Source organism: Barbus barbus (genome assembly GCF_936440315.1).
Source record: "Barbus barbus genome assembly, chromosome: 1".
Lineage (NCBI taxonomy): Eukaryota > Metazoa > Chordata > Actinopteri > Cypriniformes > Cyprinidae > Barbus > Barbus barbus.
Window position 1 is genome coordinate 29,049,951 of NC_136729.1, and position 22,790 is coordinate 29,072,740.

A 22,790-nucleotide genomic window follows, 5' to 3' on the forward strand; every position below is an offset into this window, starting at 1 on the left:
TATATAATCCCACAACAAAGAGTTTATTGAATCAGTAGCTTTTGTCAGCTGCCGGGACATTGCGTTAGTCTGCGTCTCGTTCCTCGTGTAGAAAAGCAACATCGGCCTGAGCGCTGAAGTTCAGCCCCAAAAAAGTTTCATGTCCTCACCGAAGTACCTTTTCAGAGGACCTTCTCCCACGTCTCTGAGCGCGTGTCTCGACCGCTGTCTGCCTTTTCCTCTTTCTGTGATGAAGAGGGAGGTTGTTGGTTAGGCTACGCGCCACGCCGAGTGGCAATTTTATCTCATATTTACAAACTGATAAGCTTTCTCGTGCATTTGTTTTAAATATGCGCTCCTGTGTGACGCGTTAGCATATAAGAGTGCGAAAAAAGCGCTTCCCGTCTTGGCCGGTCTCTGTTTGTGTGCATGCATGTGTGTGTGTGTGTGATTGTGTGCAACATAACCGGCTTATTTACATTAAATACGCCACAAGGTTACAGTGCAGATGAGCGTCATTTTATCACTCATTACTTCTCTCTTATACTGACTGATGCTCGCGCTCTCCGCGCATCTCACTGGACTTTTTCTCGAGGATACAAGACTTCAGATACTTTCCCCAAAAGGTAAGCAGATTTATCTCGCAATTGTAGCTATTTGTAGTGTTTTTCCACGGTGTTCTTTAAACGGCGACAGGCATCAAAGCCAATTACGCCTCGTCTGAATAACGGGGCTGACAATGTGAGTGAGGATAGACAGATTTTAATAAGTGTTTACAGGGAAGTCAAGGTCAATAAGATGATCCGATGGAGTGAATTTCGCCTTTGAGTCTCTCCGCGTGGGGAAAATAGACGATTCGAGATGATATTCCGTGCACCGGGGCTGCTTTATCAAGGGTTCAAGCTTTTAGTCCCATCAAATGCCGCAAGACTCTCTCCGCTCTCTGTGAATGGACGACAATGGAGTGTCTTTTTAACGGTACAATGCGTTTCACCGTCCAGATAGGGGGAGTCCGAACAGACAGATGAGGGGAAATGACTTGTGATGCTGGCTGATCGCTATCAATGAACGCATTTATATCGAGAATAAACTCAAAGGCGCTTTTTCATCACTCGGGATGCGCGAGGAACAGTTGGGAAACGGATTCGCGGGAGGACGATCATAACAGGTCCGAAGCACGCGCGTGCGTGTGTGTATATACTTTAACCCCCTCAGCAGTATAAGAAAATGATCAGCTCAATTATGTGGACATGCTTCATTATTCAATGAAGACAATCTTTCGCAACGCGTCTTGATGTCCGGATGAATTTAAAGGTAAGAAGTGACTAGATCAGTAGTGGGCTCGCGGATGGATTTCGCTCGATTCGCTTTCTAAAAGTCAGTTTGTGCTAATGATGTGTGTGTGTTATTATATTTCACTATTTGTTTGAAATAGACGCAGTATTAATTGTCTAAATCGTTGTCGCGTGAGTTAATAAAACGGCTTCATAATCGAAAGCGTTTACTGGAAGCCATTGCACGCGCTTAGATGAACTTACTCTAAAGAAAGAAAGGAAAAAACCCACGCCGTTATATTTTAAATTTGGCTCTTGCAAGGCTAACTTTATTAATTAAGTGTAAAGACACATCGCGCGTTATTACTGTAAGGTGGACAGAAGCTTTCCAGGGATGCGCACCAGATTCGCTCGTGTTGGCCAAGCAGAGATATGGAGCTGGAAGAAAGTTTCCTCAAATCTCTGCTCAAACTTTCTCACTTCAGCCCCAAGGGCTTTGCGTTTAGGATTTCAGCTGAAGTGAACACAGATCGGTTGGAGAATTAGGATCAAAGTTACCCGGTGCATGCCATGTGTCAAAACTTGTGAGATGGAAGAGCCGGTGAGACCTGCCATTTTGTGCTGTGATCGACCTCTTATGAACAGAAGCCTTATGATGGCATTCAACAACTGAGGGCTAAATGTCATATCAGACTTAAAAACCTTTTTATCTGCGGAAAAAAAAAACACGCACATCTCCCCTGGAAATGGAGATTTGAACGACTGTTGTGAGCATTGTCGCTTGGGGAAATGATGTTTTATGCAGGAAAAAAAAAAAAAAGAACAAGAAAGTTGTAAGAATTGGAGATTGGGATAGGAATGCGCGCGGGAGTGCGGGAATAATTGAAGAAAATGTTGTATGTTGGCGTGCATGAGCTGCCTTTCGACACTCAATAAAATCATTCCGCGCATTGCTTTACGCATATTTTGCTACTTCACAAATTATAACACTGTCAGGGTCAGAATTATAATATGACACATTGCATCATGCATCTATTGCACGCACTTCAGGTGCTTAATTCTTTAAAGGTCTTTGTAAATCTAGCAAAATTGATTTGCTGTCTCATGCATTCAGATCCAGGTCCAGATTTCTCCTGTCACTTTATATGAGATGATCCAAAACTTTTACTTAAGGAATAGAATATTAAACACACACACTCTCACACACACATACACATACACACACACGCACACACACTCACACACATTCAGCTACTTTTAGTTTGTTTGCATCTTTCATAATGTTGAAATGAGATAACTGTTTTTTCCTCATGTTCATTGTTCATAGAAAAGGACAAATAGCAGGCAGCACAGATGTACTGTCATTGTTTAACGGATATTATGTCTGTAATAGTGTCTGGGCGTAGACATTTTTGTCAGCTCTTTCATTTTTCTGATTTGAAATGACATTGTAATGTAGTCAAGTCACACATTCTTTTCAGAATCCCACACAATTCATTTGAAAGGCCAGCATTAACATGACCACAAATATAGCCTTGCAAGCTCCTTTATAAATTAAAATAAATAAATCAATAAACAGTATGTTGGATTATTGTGGACAGTGAGAAAGGGAGATAAAATAGTCATGCATTACAATTGAGAGGCCATCTGAATTGAGGTGATAGTATTATTTGAAATGTTTGATTTATTTAACAGCAAGCTTTAATTGTATTTAATTATGAACTAATCTAAAATTGTTCCTAGACGACAGTATTGATTTGTAATCATTGTTTTTATGCTAAATAATGTGTGTTGTTTTTATGCAAAATAATGTGTTATTTTTTAAAAAATATTTTACTAATGAGCAAAATAAAAATAGCTGAGGCACGGGATAACCACCGTCGTAGAGATGTTGATGTTGTTGCAAGTATTGCAGATTTTTTTTGTTTTAATTAATTTTTAATTATTGTTTTTTTGAAAATGCTGAAAATGTATATCGTGCTCACATGGAATTGATCATCTATGAGACAAAATGTTTTTTTGGGGCGGAAAAATATCAAACTCGTTTAAATGCAGTGAGAGAGAGGGTGTTATGAAGACTCTTGTGAATACACTCTGCCAGTGCAACTGATAGCAGTTCGATGGGGCTAAACAGACCAAGCCAATCCTGTCAAAATGTCTCCTCCCTGGTGTGTACGCTCTCATTTACATATGCGTCTTGCACTCATTCGTCAGGGAAAGTGTGTGTTGTGTGGCAGAACTTGGCAGCGTTCGAGAGCGTTAGCGTGTCCCTAGGTCTGCGTGCTCGCCGCCGCCGTCACCAGTAGCCTTTACCACGACCGAGGGCAGGGCAGTGCCAGCGGGCAGGAGAGACGAGCCTTCTCTCTTTCTCTCTCTCTCTGTCTCCAGGCCTGTCACTCTCCAGCTTAGCCGGCTGGATCTGTGCTTGAGCCTTGGAGACTTGATCAAACAGCCATTCTACACTTAAATGCCTCCCCGCTCCTTTTAATTGGAGGAAATTGTCTTCCAGATGCCCGGGCCCTAGCCAGGCAACTCAGGGGGAACAGTATGGCAGTCAAGGCCCTGGCGTTTGGGTAATAATTGATATGTGCTGTGGAGACACCTACCCCGCGCCTCCACCCCGTCATCGCCCTCATTCCATTCCTCTCCAGCTCTGAAGTCTCAGGCCTTTCCCCTCGTGGCGGAAGAATCCCTAAACGCCAGGAGTGTCACGTTTATTTGTTGGGGGCATTCACATGATGCTCTTGGATTAACAAATAACGTTAGTGACCTTGATGAGGAAGGTTATGTTAACTCCTGAGAAAAGAATCCATGTTTGTTTAATTACATTTTCAAATATTTTACAATTACACTTACTTTTTTATTATTGGTGTTGATGGTTCTATAAAGAACCTTTTAACATCCATGGAACCTTTCCATTGCACAAAATGTGTTTATTGTGGAAAAAGTTCCACAAAAAAAATTTATGGGTGGAAAAAGTTTTTTTTTTTAATTTTTAAATATTCTTGAAACTAAGAGAAGTGGTTATTTTAACTACTCACTGATGCACTTTAGGGAACACAAAATTGGTCCTTCTATGGCACGAATGTCCAACGTTGGCCTGTGATGACTATTGATTTGGCCTACAATGCCATATCACAAGAGGAGGGATAAAAATGCCATTGAAAAAAATGCTTATTCATTTCTATTTTTTACATTTATATATATATATATATTTTGTTTTATTTTTGCATTGAAATGTAAAAACAATATAAGTGAAACTAATTAAAAATAATCTTAATTTTATTTAAAAATTCAACTTGTATTCTCTTTTTTTTTCAATGAAATATTTTAATCTAACATTTAAATGAAATGTTTACTTTTCAATCAAGTTTGATTTTTGTCCCCTCATCTTAAAAATTTGGCATTGCTGTGAAACCCCCCTTTTGAAACCTTTATTTTTTTAAGAGTGTAGACTTTTTTTCCCCCACATTGTTGTGAATGGTATTATCTCTAAACATCCTAATTTTTGGTGTAAAGTTATGGGTGTGGTTGTCTACCGATCGCTATAGAATCCAACCTCCTCTGAAAGTACATTTAGAAAAAGAGTGCATCACATTACTCCTATGCCTGTCCTCTCCAATTGATTAAGCGCATAATTCCCTGTCATTCAATATCCGCCTGTGTACAGCCGAAGACACAGTTCAGCTTGTCACTTTACGTAATATAAATGGGAATGTTCGGTTACTGACAGATGTCAACTTTTGTATTTAACAAATAATTATAGTGGAATAAGGACATTTCGTTATGCACATGTCACTTATAAATGAGTGATGATTTCTAAGGCTTTTCGTAGTCGTTCGAAACAGACAGAGAGAGATAGAGCGATAGAGGGGGAGAGGGGGTAGAGGAGTGGAAGTTTTTGAGCGGGCTAATCACAGACGTCAGTCAGTGTGTGATCTAAGAATAAAGAGTGCCCTGACAGATGAGGTGGTGACGGATGATCTTGTCCTCACTGCCTCATGCCAGGGTGCCACCAGAAGGAGCGTCTGTCTGTCTACGAAGCGAGGGAGAGAGAGAGAGGGGGTCCTTGCTCTACTCCACCCGGAGGCACTTTCCATGAGGAAAATATATAGATAGACTAATGGCGCTTTGAGGAATATTGAGCACTGGAAGGGAAGCATACGTTACAGTTAAAGTTAGCCCATGCGCAGATGACAGAACTGAACAGATGTGTGCAGATGTTTCGTATCCTGCTAAGTTTTTTCCCCCTTTCTCATAATTCTCTCCTGTGGGAGAGAGAATGGGTGGATGAAAATCAGCCCTCCAACACCACACACGTGCTCACACTCTCTCACACATTTTAGAGAGCGAGAGAGAGAGAGTGTGTACAGAAAGGCTGTGGGACATGTGGTCATTATGGAGAGTGTTGAATCGGGCAGGTTTACACAGCCTTGGGAGACACGGTCAGCATTTGGCTACAGCCTTACTCGAGTTCCAGAAATGGGACACCTATTTATCTGACCACACCCCAATTTTCTTTTTTTAATGCCTAGCATCTTATTTTTAATAAATAAGGTTACTGCTGAGTTAACTTTTTTAATTAAAAAACTAGCAAACAACTAATTCCTATGTACTGTAAGGCATCGTCTGACATGGCAGTTTGCTTTTGAGTCTGTGAGAAGCACAAAATTATAGCCATGTCATCTCAGCAGACAGGGGCTTTGCGCAAACAAGCAACTTCCTGTCAATCACTGGCCGTAAGCACATGCTATTATGTTGTTTTGCATTCTAATCCGAGCTCTTAAAATAGTGGTAAATATTTGCCGTGCTGCACAGGCACCAAAAATAGTGGCAGATACCTCTGATGGCTGGGTGGTCCGCTGTTGAAGCGGAGGGCATCTGTTACAAGATGTCTCCAGATAATTGGGGGAGTTTAACAACGCCTGCCCTTGAACTGTTTCCAGGTCATGACCCCAACGGGTGCACAACCCACCCCTGAGTGTGAGGGACTGCAGCCCCCTGGAGGGCAGCCTGGTTAAAATGGACGCCACTGAGAAGTAAAAAGAGGGACCCTGCACCTTTAATTATGATCAAGAGGTTTTCTCCAAAGGACGGAGGCGTAGCAGTTATGTTGCCTCGTAAATCTGCCTCAGATGCAGTATATTGTGTTGAACTATTACGGTACACTATTATACTGCATATTCAACTGGCTCTTCAGGACCTGATTTGCATAATTGGATCTTTAATGAAACTTGCCTTGTGGAACAAAAAATGAAAAAAAATGAGAAGAGATGGAAAAATACATTATAGTATTATAGCCAAACCCCAGCGAGTATTTGTGGTGGGAAGTTACACTTGTGTAAAATAAAAAGTGTATATATATATATATATATATATATATATATATATATATATATAATAAAATGAAAGAGAACATGGGAAAAAAAGAGCCTGTTTAAAGGAGCGCATGAGCAGTGAAGTGACCTACGTTATGTACTCGCCGTCACTTACCAGTACGCACACGCACGCACACATACATCACTGGCGGGGCTACAAATAGGATGAGAAGTACCTCTGAAAGCTGTACATACTCAGCCAGGTCTCGGGGGTTATTACTACAATAGCTGGATTTCTTTAGCCTGAGGGATTTTAGCTTCTCTGTCGGCACTCATTCCTTCCACTTGTTACTCAGGTCCTTTGTTGGGGAGCCCAAGCCACTCGCATGTCGGAATCCCTTTGCTGCAAATATTTTGACAATTTCCAGTCAGATCTGTGCGGATGAATTTCTCTCTTGCCTCCTCCACTAGGGGCACCGTATCAAAAGCGCAATCTGTTATTTTATTTATTTTTCATCTCTGTAGCTGTGTGTGCATAATCACCGCAACACTTTTACACAAGTATATTTATGTATTTCCAGACACTTTATAATCCATAACATCTGTTTCTTGTTTATTTGCGACTTAGGATTGTTTTTATTGGTTAATTAAAATGCATGTGTCTTTTCTTCCTGTTCTTGAACAGTTGAAGGTTAAAATGCTGATAGTGACCCTTTCGAACAGACATGACAGTCATGGTTAATGAATTGTTATTTGTCCTATCTTTGAAGGACCTATAATTTAAAAAGTGAAGGAAAGAGAAACCGAGAGCAAAGGAATACGAAAAAGAGAGCGGAGTAGGGGAAAAAAAAGGAAAAGAGGCAAGCTATTTAGCCGCACTGTAGCAGGAGTGGTTTATATCCTGGGTTGAAGAGTGTTGTTAATCAGGGAGAGAGGTTAAAAACGGATATTAGCTAAACGATGATGATTTATCATTGGAGGAGGGGGCCGAAAAACACAGAGGTGACTCCACTCCAGAGGCCTGGGAGTGGATCATATGGCTGCGTGGTTTACAGGTGGCTATTAGCGCAATGCTAGAGAGGGGCGGCAAAAGGAGATAGAAAAAGAGGGAGGGAGTGTGCGGAAAAAAAGTAGTGCCACAGCTAGCGGCGAGCTGCCATTTACCCTGTATGTGCAAACGACTCTTTCACTCACTCTCTCTTTTTCCTTCTCCCTCTCTCCCTTTTTTTTTTTGTCTCTCCATGCTCTGCGCTTGGGAACTTTCAGCTGACAGTGTGTCCTGGTCCTTGGTATCTCACAGGTAGGCTCATGTTATTTTTACTTCCCCCTAATTTCCCCTGAATACGACCCTTTTATGTTTTACACGCCACACACACACACATGCAATGTGTATGCACACATGCTCAAGCACACACTTACACAGTCACACTAACACACGGTCAGAGTGCTTGTGCTGTTGATTCTCCCGGTAATGATGTCATTGCGATAGTGGAGGAGAGCAAATGTCTCCTGATTCCTCCATTTAACGGCTGGCTGAATTGGCTGATAATGATAGCATTGGCGTCTCCAGCCTTACAGACAGATCAGACCCTGTGAATTAGCAGCTCCTAACCAGAGAGAGAGAGAGAGAGAGATGGCATACGGAGGGGAAAGAGGGAAGCACTGGCACTGGGAAAGAGAGCGAGAGAGATGTTGAAAGAGAGAGAGGGTGATGTATTTAACATATCTGTGCTGTGCTCTTGAACAGGCTGTGAGAGATCTGTGTGTGGCAGTGCTGATAACTGCCGCTTGATATCAGTCAGGGACATGACCGCCTGTTTGCAAAGCTCTTTAATGCCTCTGCACGTCTGTCCTGCTTCTTTGAACTGAATCATGGTCACATCAGGGCCGTATCGTTCAATATCTGACCTTAATATTGGAATTTCTTTCACAATTAATATACTTTCAACCATTCAAAATAATAATAATTATTTTAATTGTGATTTATTTACTTATTTTTTTAAATGAATTATTGATTTTATAAATACACTCTCAATGCTTTAGTTGACATTTTACAGTTTTATAGTTCTAAATATGAATGCATCTTTCACACAAATGGCTCTTTGCAAATATTTAGCGACTTTAAACACCTTGCAACCTAGAACTTTTTAAACACCATATTCCCCTCCTCCAAAAGCTCTAATAGGGTTTTACTGTTTTTCTGGCGATCCTAAAGTAAATAAATAGGTCTGAATGCTAATGAGCGTTCCAGGCTTTGAACACATGCTCCTCTGTGACTGTCAACCACCCCACACCCCTCTAGCCATACCAGCACTGCCACATCTTCAGACCCTCAGTGTCATATGAGTATGCAGACCTTCCTACATTTTTCCCCCAGAACAAATATTAAGTATGTAAGTATTTGTATATCTGCTCATTTCTGTCCAAGGTTAAGGCCAAGCCCAATTTCAGAGGATCACAACTTTTAGAATTTAGGAGAATATCACACATTTCATAGATGACAAACTGGGTTTTGTTATTATTATTATTATTATTAGTTGTAGAAGTAGTAGTAGTAGTAGTGCTGGGCAACGATTAATCGCAATTAACCAAAAGTTATCCAAAATAAAAGTTTCTGTGTACATAATACAGTATATATGTGTGTGCACTGTGCATATTTATTATGTATAAAGACACACACATACAGTATATATTTAGAACACATTTAAAGGTATTTACATGTATATATTTATATCCATATAATTTATATTATATATAAGTATATTTAATATATAAACATAACATATTTTTCTTAAATGTATGCATGTGTGTGTATTTATTTATATATATATATATATATATATATATATATATATATGCACAGTACACACACATATATTATGTACACAGAAACTTATATTTTGGATGTGATTAATCGTGATGAATCATTGCCCAGCACTAACTATTATTATTATTATTATTTATTTATTTGGTCTTTTTTCATGCAATTACCCACACAGACCCCCGCCCCCCTTTAATTTAAATGTTTGCATGTCACTGAAATTGAATATTATAAGATCATAAAAACCTCAATTGTGTGTTACTGTCGTGTTTGTGTTGGAGGGTATAGCATCTTTTGTATGGGAATAATTGCATTGTTTAAATCCTGTAGACATATATACACATACAATCAGCCACCTGGTTGCTTTGTTTGTAGAGGGCTGTCAGTCCTGTGAGAAGCACTTTAAGTAACTCTTGCTGAAGGTGAGAGTTAAACAGTATTTACTTTGGGGAATTTGCCTTTATTTATCTGCATTAATGCAGAGGTGAATTTTAAAGGGGCTCTCAGAGAGAATTCCCCCGATGCTCAGCTTACTTTACACACCTTTTAAGTCTTAAGATGTGTTTCTCCCCTCCTGCTGACGCGTACCCATAACACATCTCCCACAATCTCTGCCGATTTTCACAAATCAGCTTCTTTTCCCTCTCCCCCTTTCTTGTCTGTTATTGTTTTTGTTCTCTCGCCTGCTCCCTTTTTTCAGTCTTGATCACAAAGTGTTGTTGTCTGTCTCTTAAGTTGCCCGTTTCATCTCTTTTGTTATGGCGTCTGTGCCAATCGTTGTAATTGGGAGAAAGCTAAGTTAAGTGAGTGAAGGAGAGAGTGTGGGGTAACTCTTCTCCACGTTTTTGTAAATAAGGCTGTCAGTATAGATCAGCCTGTGGTAATGTGGACGATCCAATCCTCTCCAAACCCACACGACTGGAGGCTGGAAAAAAATGGAAGGCATATTCAGAAAGGACAGCTTAGAGTTCAGTTACACTTCTGGAAGTTTTTATGCATGACTTCTTTGCGTCAGATCAACCGCCAGCATCCTTCTTAACTTCCCGAGGTCAAGCGAACAAGTTACCTTTTAACCTGTTTGTTGTAGGAAAATGCATTTTTGGAGTTAAAAAATTCAGAACATCAATGGAAGTGTACGTTCACAGCCTGTCTTTTGTGTCTGGGGAAACAAGATGGCATTTTGTTTTCTGCTTGCATCTGAAAGCGTGCTGTGTGTTTTCCATAAACGGTGTAAAATAAATTTCCATGTGGTTTTTTAAATATAAACACGGTATTTATAGTTTGGACTTTTATACATGAATGTGGGTTGGATTTTGCTAAGATGCTTAAGGGTGAATTAATTTCATGACGCTAATCAGAACGTTATGGATATCGGCTTCAGAGCGAGAGCGACTTTCATAACAAGTCAAGGCGGCGATGACGTGATCGGCGCAGAGGAAGGGGCCTGTGGTCTGGTGTTGATCATTAACACTTTTCCTGTATGTGTGGCCCCCTCATCAGGCGGGTAAAAGATCATCTCTGTTTAAATTTGCATGATGATGGTACTATGACCAGTCATCGTTAGATCAACTAACTAGAGAGGCTTAAGGTTGTGCAGAGAAGATTCATGATCCCCCCCTTCCCCCGATCCTCTCTCTCCCTCTCTCCGTCGTGGGAGGTCCCCTTTAAAGTGCAAACCTCAGCCCCCCTCTTGTCCCGCGTCTCCAGGAATGATGATCCGACGCGATCCTGTTTCGGTGCGCGCTGAACGTGGAAGCTATGGGAGATTTTCTCCTCGGTTTATATATTTTTCTTCCTCTCTCTCTCTCCCCTCAGTCTCTCTTAGCCCTCACTCAGCCCCGCTGATTGCCGTAGCCTCAGGGCTCTCTGGCGCACACTACATCCCTGTGATTATATTAATGGCCTCCCGTGCTGGGTTTGGAGGCTGAGGACGGCCAGGGTAATGCGAAGCATTGCTGAGGAACGGTTAAGGAGATGGACCTCTGACCGCAGGGGGTCTCGGGATCAAGGCCCAGGTGGGCCACAGCGTAGCTCCACGCTCCCTCTGGGCAGGCCACTTAACTCGCAACACCTCAGTGAGCACCCTAACCACAGCCGTAGCAGAGCGTGCACGAGAGAAGGAGAGAAAGAGAAATGTGATGTGGGGTTTCTGTGTCTGCTGTGAAAAAGGGAAGTTATGAGTGAGACAGAACAAATCACACCCAGAGGCTTTTGGCTAAAACTCACAAAGCTGGCTAATAATTCTCCTCTGAGAAGTATTGATCTTTATTTGTTATTATGTGACTTCTAGGCACTCTCGCACGTTTATTTGTCTTCATTAGACTTGAACAGCACCTGCAGCATTGTTACTCCAAAATGGAGTGTGTGTATTTGCGTTATTGCATACGAAAATGTTTGTTTGCTCCCGTGCTATGTGTCTGTGTGCCTTTATTTGGGAGGACTTTGTTATTTCTTTCCCTCTAATTTGGGATTTATTGTGAAATTGCCGTGCGTGTACATGTGTGAAATGCCGGCGTGCACTGAATATATCATCTGCTGATATGTGGAGCGGGATGTGTTCGTATCCCAAGAAGGACTTGTGCGATGGGAGCCGTGGGGGTCCGTCTCCCCTCGACTGGACGTTTGATCAAGGCACACGAGGCGTCTGCCCCGTCCCATGCACCTCTGTTTCATCCCCTCGTCTTGGCCGCCGGATCCCCGCTTTTTACACTTTTGGTGTTGTGAGTAATCTCGGAAGTGATCTTAATTCTGTAGGCCGGGTCGGGTTCTACCGTCCAAATGCACTTTTAATCAAACACTGTAGTCAGTTGGTTATGAGCAAGGGGGAGGAACTTCCCACCTCCAAGCCTAGGAAGAGAGAGAAATAGCTGGAGAGAAGACAGCATCGTGGGACTGTGTGGAGGGATAGAGCAGGTGTTCGAGAGGAGCTGAGAAGCTAAAGGTAAAAGATTGCACCTGGATTCTTGCTTTTGGAGAGGGTGTGTTGCAAAAACTCACTATAGCACCATTTATGACAAATACACGGGTTTAACAAAACAAAGATTTATATGTCGAGATTCGTTGATCACAGCTGGTAAATGATTAATACGCTGGCAGATATTTGGCCATTTTGAGATCATATCAGCTGATATGTGTGCCCACTTGGCCGATCATCAGAAGTTTTAGTTCTCGATGGTGTTAGTTAAAATCTAAAAATATTATATGTAAAGAAATTAATACTTTTCTTAAGCAAGGATACATTAAATTAATCAAAAGTGACAGGTAAGACATGAACATTGTTTTCAAATAAATGCCCTTGAACTTTCCATTCATCAAATAATCGAAAAATTATATAAATTATATATATACACATACATACATACATACATACAGTGCCCTTAAAAAGTATTGGAACAGTAAAGACAAAATTGCTCTGTTGGCTGTGGAGTCAAGACATTTACAAATATGATTAAAAGATGAATATGAGACAAAACTACAGAATGTCACATTTTATTATTGAGTGATTCAACTCATACATGTTTTACCAGCTAAGAAGTTCAACATCCCTTTATCTGATGTGAGCATAAGTATTGGAACAGTTGCCTCACAGGTCTTTCTAAGTGATCAGCTGTGTCCTGTTGCATTAATTCTTCAGATATTAAAAGCAGGGAATGTGTCATATCAGTTATATCCATTACTTCTGCATTCTGAATCTTACATTCGATGATGACACACACAAACCAGGATGAAGATGAGGGAGCTGACTTTGCGAGAAAAGCAAGCAATTCGGATGCTAAAAGAAAAGAGGAAGTCAATTAGAGCTCTAGAGCTCTATATATATATATTTGCAGTGCCCTCCAAAAGTATTGGAACAGTAAAGACAAAATTGCTCTGTTGGCTGTGGAGTCAAGACATTTGCAAATATGATTAAAATATATATTTTATTATATATATATATATATATATATATATATATATATATATATTAAGCAGCACAACTTTTCAACATTGATAATATTTTTTCTTATGCAGCAAATTAGCATATTAAAATTATTTTTGAAGGATCATGTGACACCCAAGACAATGTTTAAATTCAGTTGGATAATTAAAATAAACTGTGATTTTTTTTATTTTAATAATATTACTGTTGTTCACTGTATTTATGATTTTTGATCAAGTAAATGCAGCCTTGGTGAGCAAGAGAGAAAATCTTACCAACTCCTAACTTTTCACACGCACGCATATATATATATATATATATATATATATTACATAATGTTTATTCATGTAATATTAATAGAAAAAATAGATAGATAGATAGATAGATAGATAGATAGATAGATAGATAGATAGATAGATAGATAGATAGATTAGATAGATAGATAGATATGTCTATAAAAAAATATATATATAATCACAGATATATTCATTGTATTCATTACTCTGACCTCAAAACTTCTGGCCAAAGGAAAATAGATTAAAAAAAACAAAACAAAAAAAAAACAGGGAGGAGTAGGGGAGTGAGATGTATCAAGAAAGATGGATTCCATTACACATAAACATGCTTTAAGCACTGATAGGATGATCCATTGGGATTAGTGAGGAAATCCTGATGGACACTGAAAAGGTGACCAGTCGGAGAAAAGTGTTACTACACACTCCACCACAGAAGCCACACACATTCATACAGAAACGCAAGCAAACTGGGGTTATCCTAAAGGTCATAGGGCAGCCCTCTTAGCACAAACTCTTAGCGTTGACCAGCTTTATAAATCAAGGATGAATAAGTGTGACTGCTTTAGTGGGCCATGTCTGGATTTTAGATATGCTTTATCAATTATTTGTGTAGATTTTCATGCTGTTTTTGTCTGATTCTCTTTGTCTTGTGTTCCAAATTTGTGTCCATGTACAATGTTGCTTTATATTTTTATTTCATTTTTAAGCAAAATGTCTCATAAAAAGGCCCAAAAGTGGCAATTAACTGGAAGGAAGTGAAGTAAAATCTTAAGAAAACAACTGAGAATTCACTTATATTATCTAGATCCTGCAGACGAATCCTTAAAGCCGAGAGTCGACAGTCACAGAACAAATGAGATTGTGTTCTAGTGCAAGTGTCTGTTTTCAACCAGTAACAAAAGCAAGTAAGTTCACACCGGGGCAGATTTGGATAAGAATCAGTAGTGATTTGCAGCAGGGGATCTAGATCTTCTCATTAGGTATGCATGGTGGCATTCCCACATCTTGTCTCTATATTATTAAAAGTAGTTTGCCCATAGGCTGCCTCTGTGCTGAAGGAAGTTGGACAGATGGCCATGTTTTTTTAATAGATCACAACCATATCTAAAGCACGGCAGAGGATGAGAGAAACGGATAGCACCACCTCTCTTTCACTGGCTGCTGGATTCATTCAAGGGGGGAAATGTTCCTCTAGCTATAGCCTTCATGAGTGTAGTGTTTCATTAAATAGACTCTAAAACTAATACAACATTCAGTGACTTCTCGCTGTGGATGACAAGTTAATTTGCTGTTTATGCCTGTGTATGTCACATTATATAGCAGTTACGAAGGTCTTCCGAATAGTGTGTGCGCTGTGAACTGTTTTTAATCTTACAAACCCTCCTTAGCCTTTTTGTGCCTGACTGAAAGTTACTCATAACAGGATGTTTAATGTATCGCAGAGAGATAGGGAGGGAGAGAGAGAGAGCAAGAGAGAGAGATTATGTCTATGTGGTTGCACTATTTCTTGATGTATACGCCGTGTCAGGCAGCCATTGTCTCCTGGGTAAAGAATGATAGTTCAAATACCTACCATCTCTCCCTTGGTGCTCCAAATGCTCGCCTTTGAAGTTTTTATAATCCATCTGTCATCTTGGAGCGGGGAGGGCACATGTTCTGTACCGCTCAATTATAGAATTTTCTTTTTTTGCCAGCCACATTGAGACAGAAAACGAATATGGACGGTGCAAAGAGAAAGAGGGAGATAAAAACTGCATTTTGCATTCTTCAGTTCCTCACCAGTTAAAGGGATAGTTCATCCCAAAAAAGGAAAATTATTTTATCATTTACTCACCCTCATGCCGTTCCAAACCTGTACGACTTTCTTGTGTGGAACACAAAAGAAAATATTTTGAAGAATGTCTCTGTATATACACTACAGTTCAAAAGTTTACGGACAGTAAGATGGAAGAAAATAATATTTTTATTCAGCAAGCATGGATTCAATTGATCAAAAGTGACAGTAAACTCATTTATATTGTTTTAAATGATTTCTATTTAAAAATAAATGCTGTTCTGAACTTTCTATTCATCAAAAATCCTAAAATCCACAAAAATATTAGGCAACACAGATTTTTACATTGATAGTAATAAATGTCTCTTCAGCACCAAATCAGCATATTAGAATGATTTCTGAAGGATCACATGACACTGAAGACTGGAGTAACAGCTTCTGAAAATGTAGCTTTCTATCACACGATCTAAATTATGTTTTAGTATATGCTAAAATAAAAAAAAAACAGTTATTTTAAATTAATAATATTTTACAATATACTGTATGTGTTTTTACTGTATTGTTGATTAGACAAATGCATTGTGGGTTAGCATAAGGGAATTTTTTCAGAAACATTAAAAAAAAGGAAAAATGAACGGTAGTGTATATCTATATTTTTTGTCCTTACAGTGAAAGTCAGTGGGGTCCAATGTTGTTTCAACTTCATTCTTCAAAATATCATCTTTTATGTTCCACACAGGAAAGAAAGCCATTTAGAACAACATTTTTTGGTTAACTATCCCTCCCTTTAACATTCAGTCTTGATTTCTCAATTCTTCTTTAACTCAAAGCATTTACAAACTGGTACACATGCACTCACTAGTTGTGGGTGTAAAGCCTGAAATGTGACGTAATGGTTAATACATTTTACTGAATACTGTTTATAGGCTGAATTTGAGCACCATTTTCAAGAGGCTAAAAATGCAAAATTTGATCAATTAATCAAACTTTTTCATTCCATCGAAATAATAGAGAATAACATGCATGTGACTGGGATATCCCATGCAGTATGGAGCAGAGAGGCTGTTCGACACATCCTAATGAAGTCTGTCGCAGTGCATGGTGGTAAAATCATTTTTAATTAGAGAATGCGGCACAGGCATGCAGAGGTAAAATGCTATTTGGAGAACACAGGAAAGACTGATACATAAAACGAGAGATAGAGAAAGTCAACAAGAGGAACTGATTCAGTTTCTTAAAGAGCAGGAAGAAAGAAAACAACAGCAGTTAGAAATCAGATATCTGAAGCGTTTTACCTTTAATATTTTTCTCTTTACATCACCGTTAGATCTCTTTGAGTCTCGTGTTATCAGAAGTGAATAGCAAAACATGAAAAAGGAAAGAGAAAGATGAAAGATTGTGGTCGGTAACGATAAAAGGAAACCGTACATTCTTTTGTTGTCTTTTAATCATCAATATTTGGGGTATAATTGTTTTGTTGGCGTTATATATCTTCATTTATAATGGAACAACACGTAGTCCTTTTTTCTGGCTAAATAAAAGCAGCACCCATATGCCTCTAGACCGGCTCCAGCCTCCTGCTCATCGCAAAAATAATGCGCGTCCTAATGACTTCCACATATTTGGAAATCTCCCTTTTGAAATTGGTCTTGGCAGATTATTTGCAGGTACTTGAGCTGCATCTGTTTGCAATTTCGCAAATGTGGAAGACTTTAATATGGCACTCTTGCTTTGGAATGATAGGGGCTATTCTAATCCTGGGGTAGCACCGGCTGTCATCACAAAAAGACCTTCGCTTTTCTCTTTTCTTCTCTCGCCGGAAGAAGAGAAGCGAAAGACTTGACGTCCAGGTCAAGGTTAAAGTGACAAGAAGCGCCCAGGTCCGAGTCTGAGTTGGTCCCACTGTTTTGGAAAGAGTGAGAGAGTTTTAAGAGAGGGGAGGAAGGACATTCAAGCCAGGCTGGAATCATTGTGACTTCAGTTCTTGTTAGTTCTACCATGTGGCAAGCAGCTGACCAGCCTAAGCCATTTGATTCTCTCCTTCACTCGCTCATACTTTTTTTTTCTTTCAAATATAAACTACTATCTGTTCCACTTTCCCAGCCTGTGCTGTGCCTGTGATTTCTCTCGATCCATTTTTGTCTCGCTCTCTTATCCAGCAGATTGCAATTGTATAGGTGGTTACAATTACATTCATTACAGATTTCATCAGCGGTGTTTATTCAGTCTGACGAAAAATGAAAAGGCGAACTTTTAACTCCTTTGTTTTGTTCACCCCCCCCCCCCCCCCCCCCCCCGCTCTCTCCTGAATTTTTGGAGAGGTTTTGTTTTATTAGGAGTGAGGGGCAGGCGATGCCAGACAGGGAATTATGTTGAAAGTGTATGCCTTGCAACTTTTCTCCCTGTTGGAAATGTTTATTTGAACAGTAAGCTCATGATTTGAATATTTGTAATCCATGCTTAAATTTACAGGCCAGATGAACTTTTTGGCACAGAATCGCAACCATAAGTAGGATTTTCTCAAAAGCTTTACAAAATTTTAAGCCATTTGCATGGCTTATCTAATTTAGAGGGAGGGAGACGCCTCTCGCTTCTATTATTTTCATACCTCTGAAAAAGAACATTGTTCCACTCTTAATGTATATGCATACCTCTGCCGTTAGTCTATGGTGACCAACGTAGAAAGCACTTAGCATGAGACAAAGGGAAAAAGGGAGCGATTGAAAGACACATACATAAATACATGTGTGCGAGAGGGGAGAGGGGAGAGGGGAAATGTATGCGGTGGCTGGGACGCTGGAGTGCTTTTTCACTGTTCAATTCAAATGAGTTTATTAGGTATTGACTTCTAGTGCTGGGAGAGGCCACCCATCTTGTAGGCTGGGCGGTCTTCTCTGCGCTACGCACTTTCTTAAATGATGCTAATCAGTCCGGCGGGGCCTGGCCTCTGTCCACCATCAGTTTTTCTGTAACTCAGATGTGGTGAGAACCTGAAATTAAACATGTATGCGTGTGTGCTGTGAATGGAAGTGTTGAGATGTGTTTTTTAGTGTGTGCTTCAGGGTCCAGGAAAACCAAATTTGCAGATAGGGGAAACTGCTGAAGCTCTGACGTTCTCTTGGTCATGTTGAGGGTGAATGTCAACACGATTTAGCTGCTGCCCCATCTGCTGACTGGCTCCGACTCACAGGTTTTTTTCACAGGCATCATACACGATTCAAGGTTTCTTCTTGTTTACGGTCCTTCAGATATATTTATAAGTTGAATCGTTTATTTGTGGCTGTCGTGTCTATATGCGTGTGTGTGTATGTTGACAGCAGGGTGAACAGCTGACTCGACGGTGTAGCCATTGCCCTTGTTTCGGCTTGGCTCTCGGTGGTGTGAAAAAGCTCGCTCTTTGAGGGCATTATATAGATTAATGGTTTGGGCCAAGGGCTCCTGGGAGGCCTAGTGTGAAGCCTTGGACTCGACTGGGATGGAAGGGGGAGCGGAGAGACTGGAGCCCCGGCCTGCTGAAAGCAAACACAGGCTTCTGGTCTGGATCTGGAGGGATGGAGTAGGGGCATCATCTGCTCCAAGCTGCTCATTATATCAGCACGACCCTCCTCTCCTTGCCAACAGAGACACTAAACACTCACCAACGTGCACACACACTTAGTCACTTGTCAATAACACAGTCCACTCGTATATTTTCACATTCGGTACCCAAATTCCGCCAACACGTAAGCGTTCCTATACTAAAGTGTTAACATTTTTACTTTATTTCTCATTATTGTGACTTTACTTCTTATCTTAAAATTTTCACAATTACCTTTTTATTGTTTTACTCTGGTGCAGAATCAGGCTTCTATATTTTATGCAACCTTTCGTTTACCAAACAAGCACGTCTCTGTCTTCACCTGCTTGGAGAATAGGAGACTCTGCTAGTAATATCCCGGACAAATACCAGTCAAGAGTAGGTGTGAGTATTAAATATATGTTGTATTTATTATGTGTTTTGTATAATATAATGTATTTATTATTATCATCATCATTATCATTATTATTTTCCTAGAGAAGGTCAAAGCTCTGTCTCCCATGTGTGAGAAATGAGAATGCAATAAATGAGAATCCTATTACACACACACGCACACACATACACACGCTGCGGGTGAGGGCCAAAGCCTTTTTTTCTCAAGGCCTGGTGGACAAACAACAAGCATGTGTTAATGAAAGGTGAAATAAAAATCCAGAGGACGTAAACAGCACATTAACTCACAACAGGTTCTTTGTTGTCTTGGAGCTGATGGCTGTGTTAAAGACTGATATTTCATAACTTTACTTGCCATAAGGACAATAGCTTAGCTTTCGGTGTGGGTTTTTTTGCAGATTTGAGCACATTCCAGATAAGATTATGTTTGCGAGTATGCAAGTGCACATGCGTAAAGCGGAGAGTGAGTGAGAGAAACCAACTAAGAAACTTGGTTTGTTGGAACCTGCGAATGTTATCCATTCGCCATTTAATGTAAATATGTGCTCTGTTGTCAGACATCTACATCTGGTCTATATGCCGCATACGTGTGTCTGGAGGAGCGTGATTGTATGCGTGTGCCAGACGTGTCTATGTTTGCGTTTGTGTGTGTGTTGTTAAAGTGGGGAGCTTAAATAACCTACTTTTGTCTTGACAACAGCATCAGTTGTAGAGGTGCACATATGCAGAAAGCTATTTGGAAAGGCATCCTTTTGCCTGTCAGCTTTTATTATGCGGGAAGGTGTCATGTTTGTAACGAAGCTGAGTGCAGATGGCAGAGTGGAAGAAATGGATCACTAATTTTAACAATGATTAATGAACAGAGATGGAAAATGAATTACGCTCCACTATTGGAGGGAGGAATATTCTCTCTGAAAATGTTAACTTCGGATGCCAGCCGGAGAGAGAGAGAGAGAGAGAGAGAGAGAGAGAGAGATGGTGATGAAGCGGGGGTGGGAGAGGGGGGTCTGTTTTTTTCCTCGTATCCTTTGTAAAGTCAACACTTCATTGGTTTCGCTATTACTTTTACCATTTTGCCGCTCTGACAGACAGTGTTGTTCCATCATCTGTCTGTTGAGTCTGTAAAAATGGTCCTTTAACAGGTAAATATTGTGAATAGGTTACTGAGAGCATAATTTCTTTTAATTCTCAAGAGTCTTCCGTTCATTTACTGGAGACTGTGGCAGGTAGCGCACATGCTCTGACATGTTTTGCAGGCGATCCAAGTTCAAATTTGGCTGCAAATTCCACTTTTCTCCCTTTAATTTCCTGTGGCTTTTATACTATCCAATTTAATGAAAATAAACATAATTCTAAAATTAAGAAAATGCTTGATTCAAAGAGCTGTAAAATGTATAGATAGCAGCTGAAAAGCTATGTTAATATTATGTTTAAGCTCTAAGCAGAGCAGTTTGAGGAATTATTGGCATCCCACAATAAGTTTTAATAAAACAAAACTGTAGGATATCATTGTCAGTCATCAATCATCTGTGCATGATATTATGGAGGAACGTATTTTGAAGAATCTTCTTAAAAATTCATAGAAAAAAAAACAAACAAACAAACAAAAAAATATAATAAGCATGCGAACACAGACTGGCTTCATGGTTTCATTTCAGGTGGGCGTTTATTTGTTTATTTATTTATTCATTTTTTAAGTTTAGACATAATAGATGTATCTGTGTTTTTTTTTTTATTTAATTAAGCTCCTAAATGGGAAATACCTTTAGGAAAAAAAAAAAGACACAACTACTACTTCTGAAAACAATATGTTTGTGTGTGTGTGCGTATGTGTGTGCTAAAGAGCGCTCAGGTTACCCAGCATATGCTGAGTACTCAGAAAACATACACAATGCCTTTGGTGAACAAGGTAGAGAAAAAGCTCCTGGGATCCAATTTAGAATGTGACTTAAGGCAAGCATGCCTTTGAGTATGTGAATGTGTGCGTGTGACTGTGTATCTGTTTGCGTGTGTGTGTGCGTACACATGTGAGCAAGTGCGTTCGTCTTGGCACTCTATTGAAATACTACAGGGTGATTAGAATTCCCCTTGCAGGCTCTGGGGGTGGCCCGCTTTGAGCCCCACATCTGTGCCCCTGCCCTCTCACTGCTGCCCTCTCTCTCTATCCCCCTCTCCTTCTCTCTCTGGGAGGCCTGTATTCTCAGGGTTCTGTGCTACTTTAAAGGGAGGTCAGGTTATGTAGTTCACAGAGTTTATGCCGTCCAGATTATTTATTTAGCGCTGAGCAGGAGTCTTTCAAAGCATGATTGGGTAACGCTCGAGACTTTGTAAATTTATGTCAGATTTTACCTTTTTTTTTTTTTTTTCTGGCCTACGTGTCTGTTATGGTTACAAAACTCAAAAAGGCCAAATAAATGGAGTCATTCCACGAAAGTGTGTTTAGCATGTGGGTGCTTTTATTGAATATGCATTCAATCATATGGGGTCTTATGGTGAGAAATCTGTGAAGCAGGATTTAAATAGAAATAAGCAGATCTCTAATCATTTCAGGTTTTGTGGCACATTTCAGTGTGGATGTTTAAGGTGCAGTATCTGTTACAGTGTGATGTAGGATTTGCAGAGATGCTAGTATTGAAGGATGGGGCAGTTAAAAGCTATATTGAATTTGTAGCTTGTGTCTTATCAGAGAAAGGCACTGTTACTCATTTCATGGGAAAGGGGCATTCTTAAAGTTGTAGCAGCTCACAGCATCCTGTTCAATTAAGGGTATATGAAAAAGTAGAGATGGTTGTGAAGGTGTGACACATTGGCAGATATTTGGCTTTTTTCCTGACTGGCTGATTAAATTTGTTGGGGGGGCGGGGGTGTATTATAAGTAAAATTATACATATTATAATAAAATTATTATAATAAAAAAATGATGTTGCCATTTTTGACACTATTATTTTTTTTTATCAAGTTGTATTTTGGCTTAATTAAATTTTCAAATGAATTATTTTAGTAAACAGTTTATATATACAAATTTTGTTGCAGCATTTACAATTTACTATCTTTTAATTAAATTATATATATATAAAACATTTCTTAAAATTGCATTAAAAAAAGAAAAAAGCATATAAATAACTGCATATATTTTTTTTTATCAAACTCAATTTGTGATCACACACAAGAAATTCTGTCTGTTTGCTTTGCTTTGAGGAAAACCAAAAAAAGCATCAATGACACTGATGACAGAGACACAGATGCTGATGATGCGGATGAGGGAAGAAAGGAGGTTTTGTTCTCAGGAAAGTGGCACCTTGGACAGGAATCATATTTTACCTCATCATCAAAGTGGCCTCCTCTCCTGCACCACATACAGAGCTCATGGTCTGTCTCAGGACGTGTCTTTATTGCATCTGAACCAGTGTGGAGCAACATTATAGGCTTCAGTTACACA

The 22,790-nt window shown here is 39.7% G+C and overlaps 1 protein-coding gene across 3 annotated transcripts in view; it reads left to right on the plus strand.

Annotated features, from left to right (window-relative positions):
- The first annotated feature begins 139 nt into the window (after window positions 1-139).
- LOC306868977 (zinc finger protein 536-like) overlaps window positions 140-22,790 on the plus strand; it is a 184,718-nt gene continuing 162,067 nt past the window's right edge. For 2 of the 3 annotated variants that reach the window (XM_079415485.1, XM_079415486.1), the window contains exons 1-2: window positions 140-605; window positions 7,838-7,871. The gene's annotated coding sequence lies outside the window, so the exon portion shown is untranslated. The remainder of the gene's footprint in view (window positions 606-7,837; window positions 7,872-22,790) is intronic. The other variant, XM_079415488.1, reaches the window with a different exon arrangement.